Below are 18,886 nucleotides of genomic sequence, written 5' to 3'. Positions count from 1 at the left end.
GCGCACAAATAGATTGATATAGCTACTCATTTCAAAAATGCTAACTTTATCTGGAAACAGGCAGATGCAGACAAGTGTGGGTGCCTGATAACACGGATACAAGACGGATACGAATGCTATCAGCAATCTTGTGCATTAGGAATGTGTGCTTCTGCTGCTGAGTTGACGACACCAGGGTAAATACAAATTTTTTCTGTTCCCCAGGGATGTTTAGTCAAACTCTGGTTTTCTTCTTGATATCCTAGGTATCTTTGAGGACAGTGTTTTTCAAACTTTAATATGTGCACCTAGGGATCTTGTTAAATGCATGGTCTGAATCAGTAGATGTGGGATGGGGACCGAGAATTCGCATTTCTAACAAGCCTCTAGGCAACGTAAATACCGCACTTCTTAGGACCATGCTTTAATTATAAGGGTAGAGAAGACAATACACTTAAGAGAAGTTTAGCACCATACATATCGTTATATATTTTCCCTTTATATTTAATATCATTTCTTGGCTATTTAGATACACAAAGTTCACAATGGTATTCTCATTTATATTTCAGTAGCTTTTGATACTATGTAGATAAAAACAAAATGGTTTCGTTTGCTCTGATGACTCAGGGGATTTTTTTTGTTTAGTTTTGCAGTCAACTAGATTGAGTCTCTTTGTCATGACTCAGGTTTGAGTCCAAAAGCGAAGTGTTGTCTTTGTCAAGAGAATAACAATTCTTTTCCATACTGGCAAAAATCACTCTTGGCTTTGTTTCTTCACTTTGCTTTATTTTTTTTTTTAATTTTTTTTTTAACTTTTATTTATTTTTGAGACAGAGAGAGACAGAGCATGAATGGGGGAGGGTCAGAGAGAGGGAGACACAGAATCTGAAACAGGCTCCGGGCTCTGAGCTGTCAGCACAGGGGCCCGACGCAGGGCTCGAACTCACAGACTGCGAGATGGTGACCTGAGCCGAAGTCGGCGCTCAACCGACTGAGCCACCCAGGCGCCCCTCTTCACTTTGCTTTAGCTCCCGTGTCACCGACCATGGTTACATGTGGAGAACACAAGGTGCTTTATCAAGTAGACTTGTGTTGATTTCAGAATCAACACCTCACTATATTAGATATTAATGACACAAAAACAAATAAGGCATCATCCCTGATGGGCAGAGACGTATCCAAATAATTTCAGGGTAGTTGAGAGAAATAAGTAGAATATTCTGAGGGATAAGTGATCATTCTAGTTAGGGGAGGGTCATAGAAAGATTTATGGATGAAATGATTATCCTCGAGCCCAGCTCAGACAGCTGAGAAGGACTTGGCCAGCCAGCCGGAGTTCTCAATGACATTGAAAAGGAAAAATCCCTGCAGTCCTCTACAAGTTTGTGGAAGTCTGGCTTGCTTCGTTTTGATGGGACAATTGCTGGAAAAGAAGATGAAAAAGCCGAAAGGGAACAGTCTACGGAAATTGTTAAGTGGACTCAAAGACGTATATTTTATCCTGGTAATGTAGAGTCACTCATGATTTTTTTAATGTTTATTTATTTTTGAGAGAGGGATCTCGAGCAGGGGAGGGCAGAGAGAGAGAGGGACAGAGAACCCAAAGTGGGCTCCGTGCTGACATCGGCAAGCCTGACGTGGGGTTCAAACTCATGAACTGCAAGACCGTGACCTGAACCAAAGTCTCTTGCTTACGACAGCCGTATGGCACAGAAATTTCTAGTTTTGCCCCAGTTGTTAGAGATCCTTAAAAAAGAAAAAAAATGTAAACTGCGGTCAATCAGTATACTTTTCGTTCCTGTCTTTTGCTTATGGGTTTTTCAACAAAAAAAAGTCTAAATGTTGACTCATAAAGAAGTTACTGAACCCCTGTCCTTCCAACGATAATCTCTGTAAGCCATGTTTCTCCCATGATACCTTTATAGGCCATTTTCTTTGGACAAAATCACAGAGCTTCTGATATGTTCCCTTTCAGCTTTACTAATTTTAGAAAGCAGACAAAATGACTTTATCATGTTCGTTAGTCATTATATTAATTATAACAGGTTCTAGCAATGGGTCTATGAATAAAACACTAGAAAAAGTCTTCATTTCGTCAAACGTGTTTTTCAAACAAATTAAAAAACCCCCACAAATTGTAAAGACTTGCATAACAAACCCCTCAATTCCCTTCATAGAGATTCACTAACCGCCAATTTCTTCACATTTGTTTTCTTCACCTACACTTGGGTCAGGCTGAAGTGTTTGAATAGAAGTCATAGGTGTCATAACACATTCATTTATAAATACCTCAGGATTCATCTCCCCAAAGTATGTAAATTCTCCGCAAATAAGCACAATCGCCTGTGACTGCAAAGAAAATTAGCGTCGATACTGTAATGAGAATATTAACGACATTATTTCATATACGGTCTAGATGCAATTTTCTTCCATTTTGCTGCAACATGACGTTTATACTACTTTATTTTTTTTTCTTTTTTTTTTATACTACTTTAAAATCAAAACTCACCCACTGAGTTTAGTTTTTGCATTTTGCGATTTGACTAACACTAAATTACCTCCAACTACCACCACAGTCAGGATACAGAACTGTTCATGACAATCTCTCTAAGGGTGCTTGGGTGACTCAGTACATTGAGTGCTCGACTCCTGACTTCGGCTCAGGTCATGATCTCACGGTTTGTGAGATCGAGTCCTGTGGAGGGATTCTCTCTCTGCCTCTCTCTCTGCCCCTCCCTCCTCTCTCTCTCTCAAAATCAATAAATAAACTAAACACACACACACACACACACACACACACACACAACCTCTCCAAATGGCTCTTTGTTCCTCTACAGTTAATGTACCCCCCTCTTCTCCCCACAATTAACCCTTAAAAATGTGTCCTCCATTTTTAGAGGGTTTTTCCCCCTTTTGGGGAAGGTCAGACAAGTGCATTCATACATCCAGTGCCCTTTGAGTCTGGCTCCTTTAGCTAACGTTATGCATTTGAGATTAATTCATGTTGTTGCAGGTTTCAATAGTTCCTTCATTTGTATTACCGAGTAGTATCATATTTCATTAATGTACTAGAGTTTGTTTATCTATTACCCATCTGAAGAACATGCAAGTTACTCCCAGGTTAAGGCAATTACAAACAAATCCACAAACATTCACATAAAAATGTTTAAATGCATAGAGTTTTTCACTTCACCTGGGTGAATACCTTGCAGTACAATGTAGGAAATTTATGTGTAAGTTAAAATTTTTTTTTATGTTTTTATTTTATTTTTGAGAAAGACAAAGTGCGAGCGGGGGAGGGGCGGGAAGAGAGAGGGAGACAGAATCTGAAGCAGGCCCCAGGCTCTGAGCTGTCAGTGCAGAGCCCAACGAGGGGTTGAACTCTCCGACTGTGAGATCATGACCCGAGCTGAAGTCAGCTGCCCGAACGACTGAGCCACCCAGGCACCCCAATTTATGTTTAACTTTGTAAGAAACAGCTGAAAATGTTTTGAAATCTACTTAATCAGATATTAATATATCCAATAGAGCTGTCTCTAGATTAGTGTCTGCACGTTATATATATTGTTATCCATTTACTTTTAAGCTCTCTCTCTCACTATATTTACAATGAATTTCTTTTGAACAGCAGCTTGTTTTTGTTCTTTTTTAAATCTGATATGACAGTTTCTGTCTTTTAATTGGTTATGTAGCTCAGGTCCATGTAACGTAATTATTGGAATTGTTTGAGGTAGGTCCACCATTTAATAGTTTTGGTGTTTGTCCTTTCTGTTTGTTTTTTTTTTTACCGTTTCCCATTTCCTACTATATTTTGAACAATCTGAATATCTTTTTCTTAAATTTTTTAATTTTTTTTTATTTTTGAGAGCGAGAGAGAGAAAGAGAGAGAGGTAGTACAAGAGGGAAAGGAGCAGAGAGAGAGGGAGACAGAATCCAAAGCAGGCTCCAGGTTCTGAGCTGTCAGCACAGAGCCCGATACCAGGCTCGAACTCATGAACCCCGAGACCATGACCTGAACCAAAGTGGGACACTTAACCAACTCAGCCACCCAGGCTCTCCTCAATTTAAATATCTTAGAATTTCATTTTAATGTAGCTGTTGGCTTTTGATCACTTTCTATATTTTTGGTTGTTCTCCTTGGGGTCATATCTTTTCACAGTTTATCTAAAAGTTTGTCCCATTTGTTATATCCACATATATTGTCCCCTCCTTCAGCAATGTTTGCGTTTATCAGTCTGACATATTTTAGAGTTTAAGAGGATAAAAATAACTCATTATATTTACCCAGATATTTACCATTTTTTCTGCCCCTCTTTTATCCTTGGAGTTATAAGTCTCCTTCTGGTATTATTCTCCTTCCATCTTCGAACTTCAGCATTTACTTTCAAACAGTTCACTAATTCTCTGAGTTTTTTTTTTTTTTTAATGTAAGACCTGCTTGTTTGTTTGTTTTGTTTTTTCCCACTTATTTGCATTGGACATAGAATTCTGCACTGGCTGTTTTTTCCTATGCTGGGTCTGGGAGGGCAAATTAAAGGTATTTCATTGTCTTCCAGCCTTCAAGATTTCTGATGAGAAGTCCACAACCATTGCTTCTCAATATGTAATGTATCATTTTTTTTTCTCTGTTTTCACAGTGTTTTTTCTTATCGATGGTTTACAGAACTTTCCTTATGTGTATGGGCATAATTTTCATTGACATTTTTCTATTCAACGTTCTCTAATTTTCTTGAAGTTTTAATTCATGCCGTCTATCAAATTTGGGGAGATTTTCAGCCATTATTTGGTTAAATATTTTATCTTTGTCAATCCCTTTCTCCTGTCCTCTAGGGCTCCAATGTTATAAATGTTATACTTCTGGATAATATCCAACAGGACCCCAAGCTTCAATTAAAAAAAAAAAAATATATATATATATATATGTGTGTGTGTGTGTGTGTGTGTGTGTGTTTTGTTCTCAGGTCTTCAGATTGAATCATTTCTATTGATTCACCTTCAAGTTCACTGATTCTGCCATCTCCATTCTTCTATGAAAAACATATCTTGATTTAAAAAAATTTCAGTGGTGCCTGGCTGGCTCAGTCGGTTAAGTGTCTGACTCTTGGTTTTGGCCCAGGACAGTTCATGAGTTCAACCCCACACCGGCCTCTGCACTGATAGTATGGGGCCTGCTTGGGATTCTCTCTCTCTGCCCCCTCCTCCCTAGATAAATAAATACACTTTTTAAAAAATTAAAAAAAAATAAGATACTGTATTTTACAATTCTAACATTTCCATTTTGTCGTTTTTTTGGTAGGTTTGACCTCTCTGCGGAGAATTTCTACCTTTCCACTTATTGTAGAATGTTTGCTTGTATCTTATGAAGAATAGTTACGTTGCTGTTTTAGAATCTTTGTACTGTAATTCCAACACCTAGGTCATTTGCGGATCGGCATCCGATGATTACCTTTTCTTTTGAGGGTTGTTTACATTTTCCTGAGTCTCTGTAGGCTTAAGAACTTTGATCTTGTCCTAAGAGTTCTGAGTATTACGTTGCAAGACTTTTGAAGCCATTAACATTCTCTGGAGAATTTCGAGTGTTTCTTTCCCACTCGATTAGCCCAGTCAGGTCCAGAGGACAACTTCCGCTTTGCCTTCTGTGGACAGTTGTTCCGAGGTGTCTCTCCCCTTGAGTGTAGAACCAAGGTTTCGGGTAAGACGTGGACAGCAGCTTGTATCGTAGTTCAGCTCTCAAATGGTTGCTCCGCTTTCTGGATGTGTTCTGTGCTTGTGCAACTTGGAGCGTAAGCTGGGAATTTCTGCCAGTTCAGAGGCGTGCTTTGGGTATTTCCTCTCTCCTTCTCAGTATTTCCCCCACGCTCTCCAATGCCAAGGGTCTTGTGTGCTCAGTTGTCTAGTTTGAAAGCCAGGGTTCCTCTCAGAATGGTAGCTCCTGCACAATTCATGGGAAGAAGCCATAATAAGATGAGAAAATTAATGACTATTTTCTCACACTCTTCTTACAACACGGATCGCCTCTTCCTGGTTTCTCTGTCAAAATTAAATATTTTTGCTCAGCGTTTGGGGTTCCCTAGCGCTCAGCTGTCTTATCCAGATGAGCATGAAGTGACGGGAGCAATCTGGGTGAATATTTACTCTCTTTTCGGCAGGTAATCAAAATACAACAGTCATCTTCTTCACCTATCTTGAGAGGTTGACTTCAAAACCACTGCCAGGAATGTGTTCTCAAATCACGGAATCCTCTCTAGGTACACCGCTACCTCTGACCCAAGCTTTCAGGATTTGTCTCAATATTTAATGAGTCCTTTCTACTTAGGTTGTCTAAAAAATGTGTGAAATATTGAGCCCTTTTGCTACAGAAATATTTAGAATTGCTTCATACATTTTATTTTAGGTGGCTTAAAGATCAATATACCCTTTGGAATTAATTTTTTGTATAGTGCTAAAGATTTTCCATCATACATTTCTTATGTTAATATTTATTTTTGCTAATGTAGTCCAAAGGTTGTGCTAAAAACCTAATTTGGATGCTCTTATCCATCATGCTAGAGTGATACAATAGCAAAAATTCTTGCTATTAAAGTTAAAATGTCTTATTATAGGGTATTTATGCTCTGGATGTTCTTAGCAAAGTGGAATTTTTATATTATGTCATTAAAATGAATATTAAAATGCTACAATGGCAAGATATGGATTTTCATATTTCCTTGGCACAGGGAAATTTTAATGCCAAGTAGAAATGTCATACAGTGGAAAGATCTGAGTTGAAGACTTTGATTTAAAGCAGAGCCATGTGATTTTTCAAAGTTCTGCTTTTAAATTGCCTTAACTATTTCACTAATTAAAGTGATCACACAAATAGAAAAAAAGTCTCTGCACATCTACTCTCTTCTTTGTTTTCCTAAATACTTCATTCATGGAGGAAATCGAACAGCTGACTGCTGAACTTGAACACAAAGAGTACCAGTTTGGTATGATCATGTCTTACTTTGTTGCCCTCCTAGACACTTTTGACGTATCTTGTCAGATGGCCATCATCCATTTCTCTCCCTTTGTGGTGAGGATTTTCCGGACGACTTTTGAAAAACCAGTGCTCACTGGTAGGATGTGACCCGTTTCCTACCCAGCAGAGTTGTTCTCGAACTTTAAATCTACCAGACACATCTGGAGTCTTGCTGAAGCAGATTGCTAGGCCCCACCCCAGAGCTCCTGATTCAGTATGTCTGAGGTGGGGTTTGACAGTCTGCCTTTCTCACAAGTCCTCAGGTGTTTCTGGTGTTGCCAACCCGGGGGCAACTCTCGGAGAAGCATCGATCCAGGGTAAATCACTTTCTTTCCTCAGCCCAGATCATCCCTGAGCCGTCACAGCCTAAGTCATTGTAATGTTCTCCATGCTAAATCAGAAACACGAAACTATAAGTCAGTCAGAGAAAGGCAGATATCATATGTTTTCACTCATATGTGGAACTTGAGAAACCTCACGGAAGACCATGGGGGAAGGGAAGGGGCAAAAAATAGTTACAAACAGAGAGGGAGGGAAGCAAACCATGAGAGACTCTTAACTACAGAGAACAAACTGAGGGTTGATGGGGCTGCCGGGGGAGAGGGGAAAATGGGTGATGGGCACTGAGGAGGGCACTTGTTGGGACGAGCACTGGGTGTTGTATGGAAGCAATGAATCACGGGAATCTACCCCCCAAACCAAGGGCACACTGCACACACTGTATGTTAGCCAGTTTGACCATCAATTATATTTAAAAAAAAAAGAGAGAGAGAGAGAGAAGAAAGAAACCCAGAGGAAGTGCTAAAGGAATTTGTTGAAGATGGTGTGGGATAGCATTTAAGGGGACGGATTCTGGAGCCAGATACTATGAATTAGAATCCCACTTTTATCATAAAAAAAAAAAATCACGCACACACACGAAACTATAAACTTAGGGTATGACAATGCAGTGTTGAAATGGGCGTAGACTCTTGTGAGAAGCCAAAGTTTAATCAGTTGGGTGTGATAGTCAGGACCGCAATGATAGCAAATGACATAAACCAGTGTCCCGTTGGATAAGCAATGACTCCCATCTTTGCTAAGAAGATACATCAGAAGCCGCTTTGTTTGCCTGGCTAACATCAATTCACTGAAGTCTTCCTTGATCTATCCCTTCACCAAGCTAAGTTATAGATCATGTATTGCCCTTAAGACATTCTGTGACTATATCTATCATTGAACTTTGTCCATTCTTAGAAATGATCTTTTATATGCATCTGTTGTTCTCCGGAAACATTTGGTCTCTCAGGACAAAAGTCATTGCCTATTAATCTTACTAATCTTTTAACCTCAATGTTTTGGACAAAATCTTGCGGGTGGTTGGCACCCCGTAAATTTCTGCTAAACAAGATTAACAATGAATGATATGTGAAAGGCAAAGCCAGAGAGTAGCCAGTCCAAGAGGATTTCCTGGGACGGTGATTGTTTACATCAGCATTTCATCATAAGCTCATGCAAGTCTGTACATGAGAAGTTATTGTCACCGCGGTCCTTTGCTCCTTTCAAGGAAGTGTTCATGAGCCTGCAACTTGTACAGAGCATGACAAATACAACGCTCAAGGGGATAAGAGGTGATAGACTGGAAAATGTGGAACTAGCTGGAAACCCACAAGCTGAAGGGGAAAATGTCTGAAGTTTAAAATTCGTGGAAGGCATATTTAACAATCAAGGTAAAATAAGCTAGAATCGGGCATTTTCTTTGTGGTTTAAGAAATTACGTTAGCTCACTTTTTTTAAAAGAAAAATACTACTTTGCATCATTATAAATGCAGAGCACGTTCATATCTACCTACATTTTTGTTCTTAATGCTTTGTTCGGTTGGAATGTTCTCCCCCTTTAAATTCTAAGCTATATTTACAGACCCAATGGCAGACAAGTTACCCGAATTTACCTCTGTTCTTGCTCCCACCTGCAGTGATTTCTTCCTCCACTGAACTCATACAGCACACATTTTACTAATCAAAATATTGCCTTAAAACACGCCAACATTCATGGAATGCGTACCGTCTCCAGCTACACATGAGTTCTTTGATGTCACTTCTCAGGAATGGCAAATTGGATGCATCTTGAACGCACGTCTTCCAGTGACAGCGGCTGCTTGAAATACTGAGATGAGAAGGATGCTGAGGGTAGGTAATGACCTCCCAGTTGTACATGGAAGGAGAAAGCGGCAATATGTATGCAGGGCATGATATCGTCACTGATTTTCGTATTCAAAATTTGTGGGACAGAGCTGGACTCAGAGAAGAATCACCAATATGCTTAAAGACGAAATGAAAAAGAATATAACATAAAAATAAATTAAAAAAAATTGTTTTAACGTTTATTTATTTTTGAGACAGAGAGAGACAGAGCATGAATGGGGGAGGGTCAGAGAGAGGGAGACACAGAATCCGAAACAGGCTCCAGGCTCTGAGCTGTCAGCACAGAGCCTGATGCGGGGCTCGAACTCACGAGCTGTGAGATCATGACCTGAGCCGAAGTCGGACGCTTAACCGATTGAGCCACCCAGGAGCCCCAAAAATAAATTAAAATATACTTTTAGAAATTTCAAAGTTGAGTGTAATTCCTAGGTAATGATTTAGGAGATGTTAACGAGCTCACAGGTGTATACAGTAAAACCTAGGATTGCGAGTAACTTGTTCTGTGAGTGTTCCCCAAGACGAGCAAACATTTCTAATAAATTTTAATTTGATAAATGAGCGATGTCTTACAATGGGAGTAGTATGACGCCGAATGTCACATGAGCACAACTGAGAGAGGTTTCTCTCTCTCTCTCTCTCATCGTGGGATTGTGGGTGGTCATCAATGTAATGTCACATTTCCAAGAAGTCCTCAAAAGGAGGCAAAAGCAAGTGTCATTGGATAGGTTCCTGGTTACAGTTGCACAAAAAGAGAAAGATTCCATTGAGCCAATAGATAGCAGTGAGTCCATTAGTGACCCTCCTCTCTCTCGTCACCGTCACTCCGGCCACGAAGGTTTTCAAAGGTCAGTGCAGGTTAATTTATTTTTCTTTATGTTTTGTATTTTATTTCTTATTTTGTATTACATTACAGTCTGATAATCATTTTTATACGAATATTTTGCGTTGTGGAATGAATCATGAGTTTTCATGATTCCTTACTGGGAAATTAATTCACTTTGATGTACAAGTACTTTGCATTACAAGCTTGTTTCCGTAGTGAATAATGCTCTCAAACCAAGGTTTTACTGGAGACTTAAGTTTCTGAAATTGTGTTTCCACCAAATACTTTGTGTCTAACGTCCACATAAAATTGTCACGTCTTTACCTATGTTCCTAAGGTAAGAGAATATGATTCCATATAAGCATCAAATTTAATCTGGAGTCTCCAGACTATCTCTTTCTGTAATTGTTAGTTTTCTGTAATTTATGATATACTGTACAACTGTCTTTAAAATGAAACATTTACACGGCAGTTGTAGAATATTAGGGCTTAAAATTTGAATGGATGTAAGAGCCAATTCCATATTTTTGCCTCTGTATTAATGCAGGAATTTATTTCATCATCTCAGGAATGTGAAAATTTAAATCTACTTTGGCGATCTTAAAAACTGGACAGTGTTGGACTAGTAACTCAGTTGTTTTTTCTTCTTTCTGTTTTCTCAAGAAAATTAATCTAACTTGTTTTTGCCGTAGAAATAAGGATTCTTACTTGGTTTCATGATTAAAAAATCACTGCTTCTTATAAGTTTCAAGGATACTTTGATCAAGACATGGATATGGACAATGCTCTCACGATCATTTTTCCCCAGCAGTGGGAATGGCTTAGACTCCTAAGCCCTGAAACTTGCAAATTCCCGGTCTTTGCATAAGATAACTTGACAGTTTCTACTTCTGGATGGCATATTTTTATTTCTCCCCCTTTGGTTCTCATTCATAAATTTGTGTTCTCAACTTACATTTATTGCGTTTCTTTTCTGTTGTCAGACACTCGGCTCAGTAGAGGGTTACGCAGCTGAAAATGATACAGCCGTGCACTCAAGAAACCATCGACTACTGAAAAAACAGATAAATAAACAGGCAGCTAGACTAAAATATAAATGTTATGATAGAAGTAGGTGATTTCTAACTCATTCATCTTTTGTCTTTTGTGTCTCTCGGGGTTTGAGAACCTTGACATCAATAAAATCCCTATATCTGGTGGACTTCCTTTTTAGTTGTTGTAACTCAATCTTTTTCACCGCCATCTTTCTCATGACAACAATCTCCCATTCTTGGTCAGCACCACTGAGTTTTGAAACCTTTAATTATCATTCACACACGACACCTACTTCTTTGATGTACTGATAATGGCGGTAATAAGGCATTGGAGCAGACCTAAACAAATTGGAGATGCGTCTCTTTCAGGGTCCGGATTCATTGATACGTTTAAAGTGTGAATTACCTGTGAAGGATATGTGCGGAGTAGGATGGCTGGCTCTGATTTCACACTATCCTAAGCAAAATTGTAGTGAGACAATTTTATCCTCAGTGTCTCATCCTGGACATGCCCTGGCCTAGATTAGAAAATAGCTCTCTATTCGTTGCTCTGGCTACATATATTTTCATTACTCGGTACCTGCTTTCTACTTATAGCATCGCAGAATGTGAGGCAGATCGTGTTCAAAGAGGGGAATTATATAAACATTTGTCCTCATTTCTCCACGTTCCTGAAAAATGCACCAAGCTTTTTTTCAAAATCCCTGCTTTCTATAGAGAGTTGGGAAAAGAAACCATTCAGTGCTAATCTGCTCTGAAAAAGTTATATTGATTTAAACAGTGGAAACTTTGGGCATGGGTACACATTTATCGCTGACAGCACACAATGTATCCCACCGTATGTTCTACCTATGGATATATACACTCTATTAACCAAAAGTATAAAGTTGAGACCAAACTGTACTTGCTATTTGTAATTTTTTTTATTCATTAAATAATATTTTGTATTTTCTAATGTTACTGAATTCTACATGATGGCTGTTAATGCCTACAGAATATTCAGGAAATCTAGCCCATATCTACACACATACAGTTGATTTAATCTATTCTCTGTCGTTATACCTTGAAGTTTCTTATACTTGTAATATTGTTTTTAAAATGGGACAAGTGTTGGGGCGCCTGGGTGGCTCAGTCGGTTGGGCGGCCGACTTCGGCTCAGGTCACGATCTCGCGGTCCGTGAGTTCGAGCCCCGCGTCGGGCTCTGTGCTGACAGCTCAGAGTCTGGAGCCTGTTTCAGATTCTGTGTCTCCCTCTCTCTGACCCTCCCCCATTCATGCTCTGTCTCTCTCTATCTCAAAAATAAATAAACGTTAAAAAAATTTTTAAAAACCTGCATAATTAAAAAAAATAAAAATAAAAAAATAAAATGGGACAAGTGTTTTGTGCATCTTTGGCAACCTCTTCTGGATAAATGTTTTATTAAAAAAAATACACACTTTCCGGTTTTTCATTTATTGTCATATTTCTCTCCAGAAATGTTGCTTATACTCCCAATAATGATCTATAAGAGTGTTCTAAAAAGCCAATTAATCATTTTAATATATTTATAAGGCATTTAGAATAACTAGAGTCCTCTGTGAGGTGCTGGGGGTATTTCAATCATGCATAAGACTGGGATATGTTTTCGATTATAGGTTCAATTTCCTTAACAGTTAAAGGATTATGCCTATTGTCTATTTCGTCTTGTGTCAATTCAAATTTATTAACAAAAATGTGTTCACTGTATCATTATATAATCATTTTAATGTCTCAGAATCAATAGTGATATTTTTTTCATTCCTGATATTTGTTAGTTTTGCATTCTGCATTTTATTGTCTTTTCTAAGAATTAGAAAAAAGAAAATGGTTGATTTTTATTGTGTAAGCTTTCTATACACTTAACTTATGCTTTTATATTTATTATTGACTGCTTTCTCTGGGTTTATTGTTTTATGCCTTTTTTTATTTTTGACATACTTAGTTCATTCATTTTCAGCCCTATTATCGATTGTAGATCTTAATTTAAAAGAATAAAAAATAAAGCTTTAAAAATATAGGAGTAAGGGGGAAAAATTCTTAAATGGAAGACAAAAAGCCTTAGCCAAAAAAAAGTATACATAAAAGCTAATATAGTAACTTCACTGTATTTATGTTCATCAAAAGAAACTATTGAGAATGAAAAAAGATACAAAAAGGGTGAAGCTATTTGAAATACACATAACTAAGTAAAGAATCTTATTTGAAATATATAGAGAGCTGCTACAAATAAATAAAATTTTTTTAACATTTATTCATTTTTTTGAGAGACAGAGAGAGACAGAGCATGAGTGGGGGAGGTGCAAAGAGAGAAGGAGACACAGAATCCGAAGCAGGCTCCAAGCTCCAAGCTGTCAGCCCAGAGCCTGATGCGAGTCTCGAACTCATGGGCCATGAGATCATGACCTGAGCCGAAGTCGGACGCTCAACTGACTGAGCCACCCAGGCGCCCCTAAAAATAAATTTTAAAAAGACAAACAACTGGGTAGAAACAATTTTTTAAAAGAACGGAAACAGGCACTTCAAGAAGAGGCTATTGAGGTGACCGATAAACATATGGAAGTTGCTGTACATGATTAGTAATCTCAAAAAATACCAGTTAAAATTGCAATGAAATGAAGAGTACACATTCACCAGAAAGGCTAACAAGACTGGCCACTTTACAACGGCCATAATAAAGGAATCTGAAAAAAAAATAAAGGTTTCTGAGAGGAATAATCAATACGTGGTAATATCATTGAATGGAAGATAGTCAGGAACAGGATATTTTCTGGCTCTGTCACCTCCTTGGCACAGGACGTTGAGTCAAGCATATGGTGTTTTGCAAAGAGTGGCATGCATCACGAGTATTATAATTCCAATGATCTAATATTCCATCAGCAATCCTCTATTTCCTTTCCTGCTGGGGTTTTTTTTTTTTTTTTTTTTTTGGAACTTTCTGAATGGAGTGTAGAAGGATGGAAGAGGAAACATACTCAAAAAATATCATTTGTAGAGAAAAGGGATCGTTACTCAGCTCTCTGCTTGGACCAAACCCTGGGTGTCTGAGATAGGAAATAGACATAAAAAAAGACATTAAAAAAAAAAAAGGCTTTGACTTCTTTTAGGACCACAATCATGAGATAAAAACAAGAATCAGGCACTCGTTTTTCAACTGGGTTTATACACAATAGGAATTCTTCCTAAAATTTTGTGGTAAGATTGTGTTGGTTTGTTTCAGTTTTGTGTTTTCACCTTTTAACACGTTTTTTTTTCCTATTATAATAATCATAATATATTATTGTAATTATTTGTCTTTTTCCCTAGACTTCGGGTTCCAGGAGGGTAAGTACTGTGTTTATTGGCTTATTTATCAGTGTAGGTGCTCGATTTGATTTGTGAAGGAATGAATGGTTCAATCAAACACTCAATTGTGTCATGAAGTTTTAGGAGAATGAACACAGAATGGCTAGCCACATGGGTCTATATTACAGAAGTTGCGTTATTAATATTTCCTGGCATGTAAAGTGACCACACACTTGTAGCTACAGAATAAAGATAACATTGTGTTCACTAGATTGGGGAAGAATATTCTGGGTTGGGTAAGGTATAGTAGGAATGGGAAATGTATGTAAAATGATAAATTAGCTATCTTGGCTGGACCAGGAAAGGCCTCAGAAGGTATAGAATAAAAGCTCATAGGGGTGCCTGGGTGGCTCAGTGGGTTCAGCATCCAACTCTTAATTTCGGCTCAGGTCATGATCTCACGGTTCATGAGTTTGAGCCCCTGCATCAGGCTCTGCACTGACAGTGGGATTCTCTCTCTTTCTCCCTCTCTCTCTTCATCCCCCTGACTGACGCACTTTCTCTCTCTCGCAAGTAAATAAATAAACTTTAAAAATACAATAAATAGAAGCTTATGAAATCATTTGAATGTAGAGCTGTAGAATTCGGGCTTATTAAGCATCATAGAGGAATCAAACTTGTTTTATTAGGCAATGCTATGGTTTAAACAATGTTGCAGGGAGAATTAATTCCATAGCCATATATATTCTGGATTGCGGTCAGGAAGGAAGATGGGGTAAAAGGCTGGTAAGGGAGGAAAAAAATTGGCCAAACTTCAGAGAGGTTCTTGGTGATGGGTTTGATGTCGAGGGAAAGGAAGTAAAAGGAGTTAAAAATGGCTCTTGGTAGAGAAATCATTGAGACTTCAGGAATGCAGCATGTATGGAGGCTCTCTTAACCTTCCGGCTACCATGGATGTTCTCTCATCAGGGACCTCTCTCTTCAGGTCCCTTTGTCCCCGTCTTCCTCCACCTTCCTTTTTGCCCTCATTCATTCTTTCACACTTTCTTCATCTTTTTTTTTTTAATGCTTCTTTATTTTACTGACTTCCTTCCCTTCATTTTCCCCCATATTAACCCATTTGGGATTGAAACTCCCCCTACTTTCATGCATTTATTCAACAATTCGAGAAAAATGAATTGACTACAAACTATTCTATGCCAATGTTCTAGTTAACTAGAATGCCCAGGTTAATAAGACATAGTATCCTGCCTCAAGAAATTTTACCATCAAACAGTAATAAACATTCATTCATTCATCTATTTATTCCATCATTATTTATTTACTGAAGATACATGATTGAATAATACATGATCTATGTTAGCAAGGGATTCCAAGTTTGATATAAGACTATTTAAGGTATTTTTAGTATTTATCATGGCATGTTATGAAAGGAGAAACTCCACATCGTTTCATTTGTTGCCAAAGATATAGGGTTAGAGGTAGGGAGGGGAGCATATTATTTTTTCTCCTATGTACAACTTTCATTTCAATGAGAAAGAATTTTATAATTTAACAAATCAAGTCAATAAAATAAGTAGCAAATACAGTGTTATGTTTCTGGATAAGTTTGAGGCTTACATTCTCAAGATTTCTTTCTCTTCATTAATAACCACCCTCAATTATCACTTTTTTTTATGTACTTTGGTTACTCTTTTATTCTTTGCTTTGGGAGTTACTAAAAGGAGAGGAAAACGTTTTCTCGGGCAATTTTAGTCTTATCATATGACCGCACTCATTCAAAAAATGTATCACACAGAATTCTCACGCGTCTGTTTTCTTACTCATGGATTTATTCAAAATTTCCTCCCGAAATTGATTGCTTTAATGATAAAATGAATTGAATTCATTTATTATGTCTTTAAAATTCTCTGGAATACAATGTCTATTTTCACAAACATTTTAATCAATAGTTAACAAGATTTCTTTACATTATTCTCTAAATTCTAAGCAGCCGGGAACAATGAGCTTCACTCAAGATCTCCATACATCCTTTTCCCTCCCAATTACTTTCCATCTTTAAGAAAGACAGAAGTGTATTTTGACATACGTAAGCTCTTGACAAGAAACCTGTCTCAGCTGAATGTGCTATCACTTTCCTTTTTCCTTTTTTTTCCTTCCTTTTTTAGCAGTTGTTCTGGAATTTCAAAATTGAAATGAACCCCCCCCACACACAACAAAGGCACACCTCTCCAGGTTTCAGTGGTGCTTTGTGGCAAAGAGTACGTTCTCATAACGGGGCGTTGCGCCCCGAGTGACAAAGCATTGTCCTACTTGTCATGTATACAGGTCTCTCCAGCTCTGTCACCTTCTCAGTAATGGATGCTGAGTCAAGCATATGGCGTTCGTTGCCGAAAGTGAAGCTGCACTGGTTTTCTTTACTCCTCGGGAGGATCTTCCCATGCCAAGTCAATTTGCAATGCCTTGGACCTTTCAACAGTCCTTTGGTCCAATTCCAGGATCCTTCTCAAATATCAGATGACGGTGACTGCTTTGTGTAAACGTCAATATCTCAGAAACCCAACCTGAAATCCAAGAAGATTTTTTCCAGTGTTTGAACTTTAATCTTGGGGCTTTCCATACTGCCCTTTGAATCCATGGAGGGATCACCTGGCAACTTGCTAATATGCCATCCAATTTGTCTGGAAGCTTTGGCTTATAGCCCTGCGGAAGGAGAGACGCAAAGATGTGGAAGATGAGAGGCAGATGAGAGCTGGCAATGTTACTGCATCCAATTAAGATTTCTAAGTGAGGAGGCAGGAAGGAGGTGAAAGCAGGAGGGGTAGGAGGTCAAGGATGAAAACCAACCAACAAGCAAGGGACAACACAAGACAACGCTTTATATGTTGTCGTTAGAGGATCACAAACGTTGTTAGGCAAACGTGGAAGAGTTTGGCACAAACCACGGGGAAGAGAAGCAAAATGTAGAGATCGTGGTAACCAAGTGGCTCTAGAAATATAGAAAATAGAAGTTGATTACAGAAAATTAATTTTTCTTCTTTGTTTCTGTTTTTTTTAACACTTAAATTCCCTTTAAGGTAATAAGATCTTGGGGTGCCTGGGTGGCTCAGTCGGTTAAGCATCCGACTCTTGATTTCCGCTCAGGTCATGACTTCACCTCAAGGTTCTCAAGGTTGAGCCCCACATTGGGCTCCATGCTGACAGCAGGGAGCCTGCTTGGGATTCTGTCTCTCTCGCCCTCTCTCCCTGCCCCTCCTCCCCACCCCCCCAAATAAATAAATAAACTTTATTTAAGGTGAAACGATATTAATGCTAATATTACCTACTATGATGTCTGGCACATTTTTGGCTTATTCCATCTATGAAATTATTTGGTGTGAAGGTGTAATACTCATTCCGGTAATGACATTACTCTTTCTCTGCTCAGGGCGACTAGAAGGGAATCGACGTAAGGAAAGCCTTTGATTTCTCAAGCAGCTTATGTTCTAAGTGGAGAAAAGTTACTTGTACATTTCAAAAAAAGATGAAAAAGACAAAAATAAGACACATTCGCCACCACCAGGTTTTGTAGGTTAAACGTATGCGTGTGTGCACGTGAGCACACGCACACACCCCTTGACTTACTAGATCATTCTAACTGGCAACACTGTCATTGGTAACACCACCGTATCTCAAACAGCAGTAAACTTTCCCCATTTGCTTCTCTTTTAAACAAATTAAAAATCTTTGGGGGGTTTTGAAGAGTATTTGACGTTTACGGAAAAACTGAGCAAAAGTACAGAGACTTCCCACATACTCTTCTCTCCCCCCCAACCCTGAGTCTCCCCTCCTACTAACATCTTGCCTTAGTATGGTACGTTTACAACTGACGAACCAATCCTGAGATACTTTTACTAAATAAAAAGTCCATATTTTACATTAGGGTTTACTCTTTGTGTTGTAAAGTCCTAGGGGTTTTCACAAATGCACACTGCCATTTTCCACTATTACGGTATTTTTTTTTTTAATTCTTATTCATTTTTCAGAGAGGGAGAGAGACTGTAAGCAGGGGAGGGGCGGAGAGAGTGCGGAAGAGAATCCGAAGCAGGCTCTACACTGAGAGCAAAGAGCCCCAGGCGGGGCTCGAACTCAGGAACCTTCGAGATCATGACCTGAGTGGAAGCTCCACGGACTGAGGCGCTCAGGCGCCCCCTTACCCCCCCAACCATTACCGTATTATACAGAATAGTTCCACCACTCTAAAAATCCTTCGAAAGGCATTGCTAAACATATCTCCTGAGCGCATAATGAGTGTATTTCTTGGGTGGTCAACGAGAAGCGGATTGGCTGGGGCACTGGATATACACTTTGGAAAATGATTTTAATCAAGACTGTCAGTTTTCTCCAAAAGAGCCATACCAATATACACTCCAACCAACTGTTTGACATTTTCGACTTCCCCTTGCTGTTTCCAGTATGTTGCCGAATTTTAAAACATTGTCGCCAGAAGCATATCTTGTTTCAACTGATGTTTCCTCCGGTTGTTGGTAACGTCGAGCATCTTCTCATATGTGTAGTTCACC

Source organism: Panthera tigris, chromosome B3, assembly GCF_018350195.1.
Source record: "Panthera tigris isolate Pti1 chromosome B3, P.tigris_Pti1_mat1.1, whole genome shotgun sequence".
Taxonomy (NCBI): Eukaryota; Metazoa; Chordata; class Mammalia; order Carnivora; family Felidae; genus Panthera; species Panthera tigris.
Note: the sequence above shows the minus strand (reverse complement) of the source record.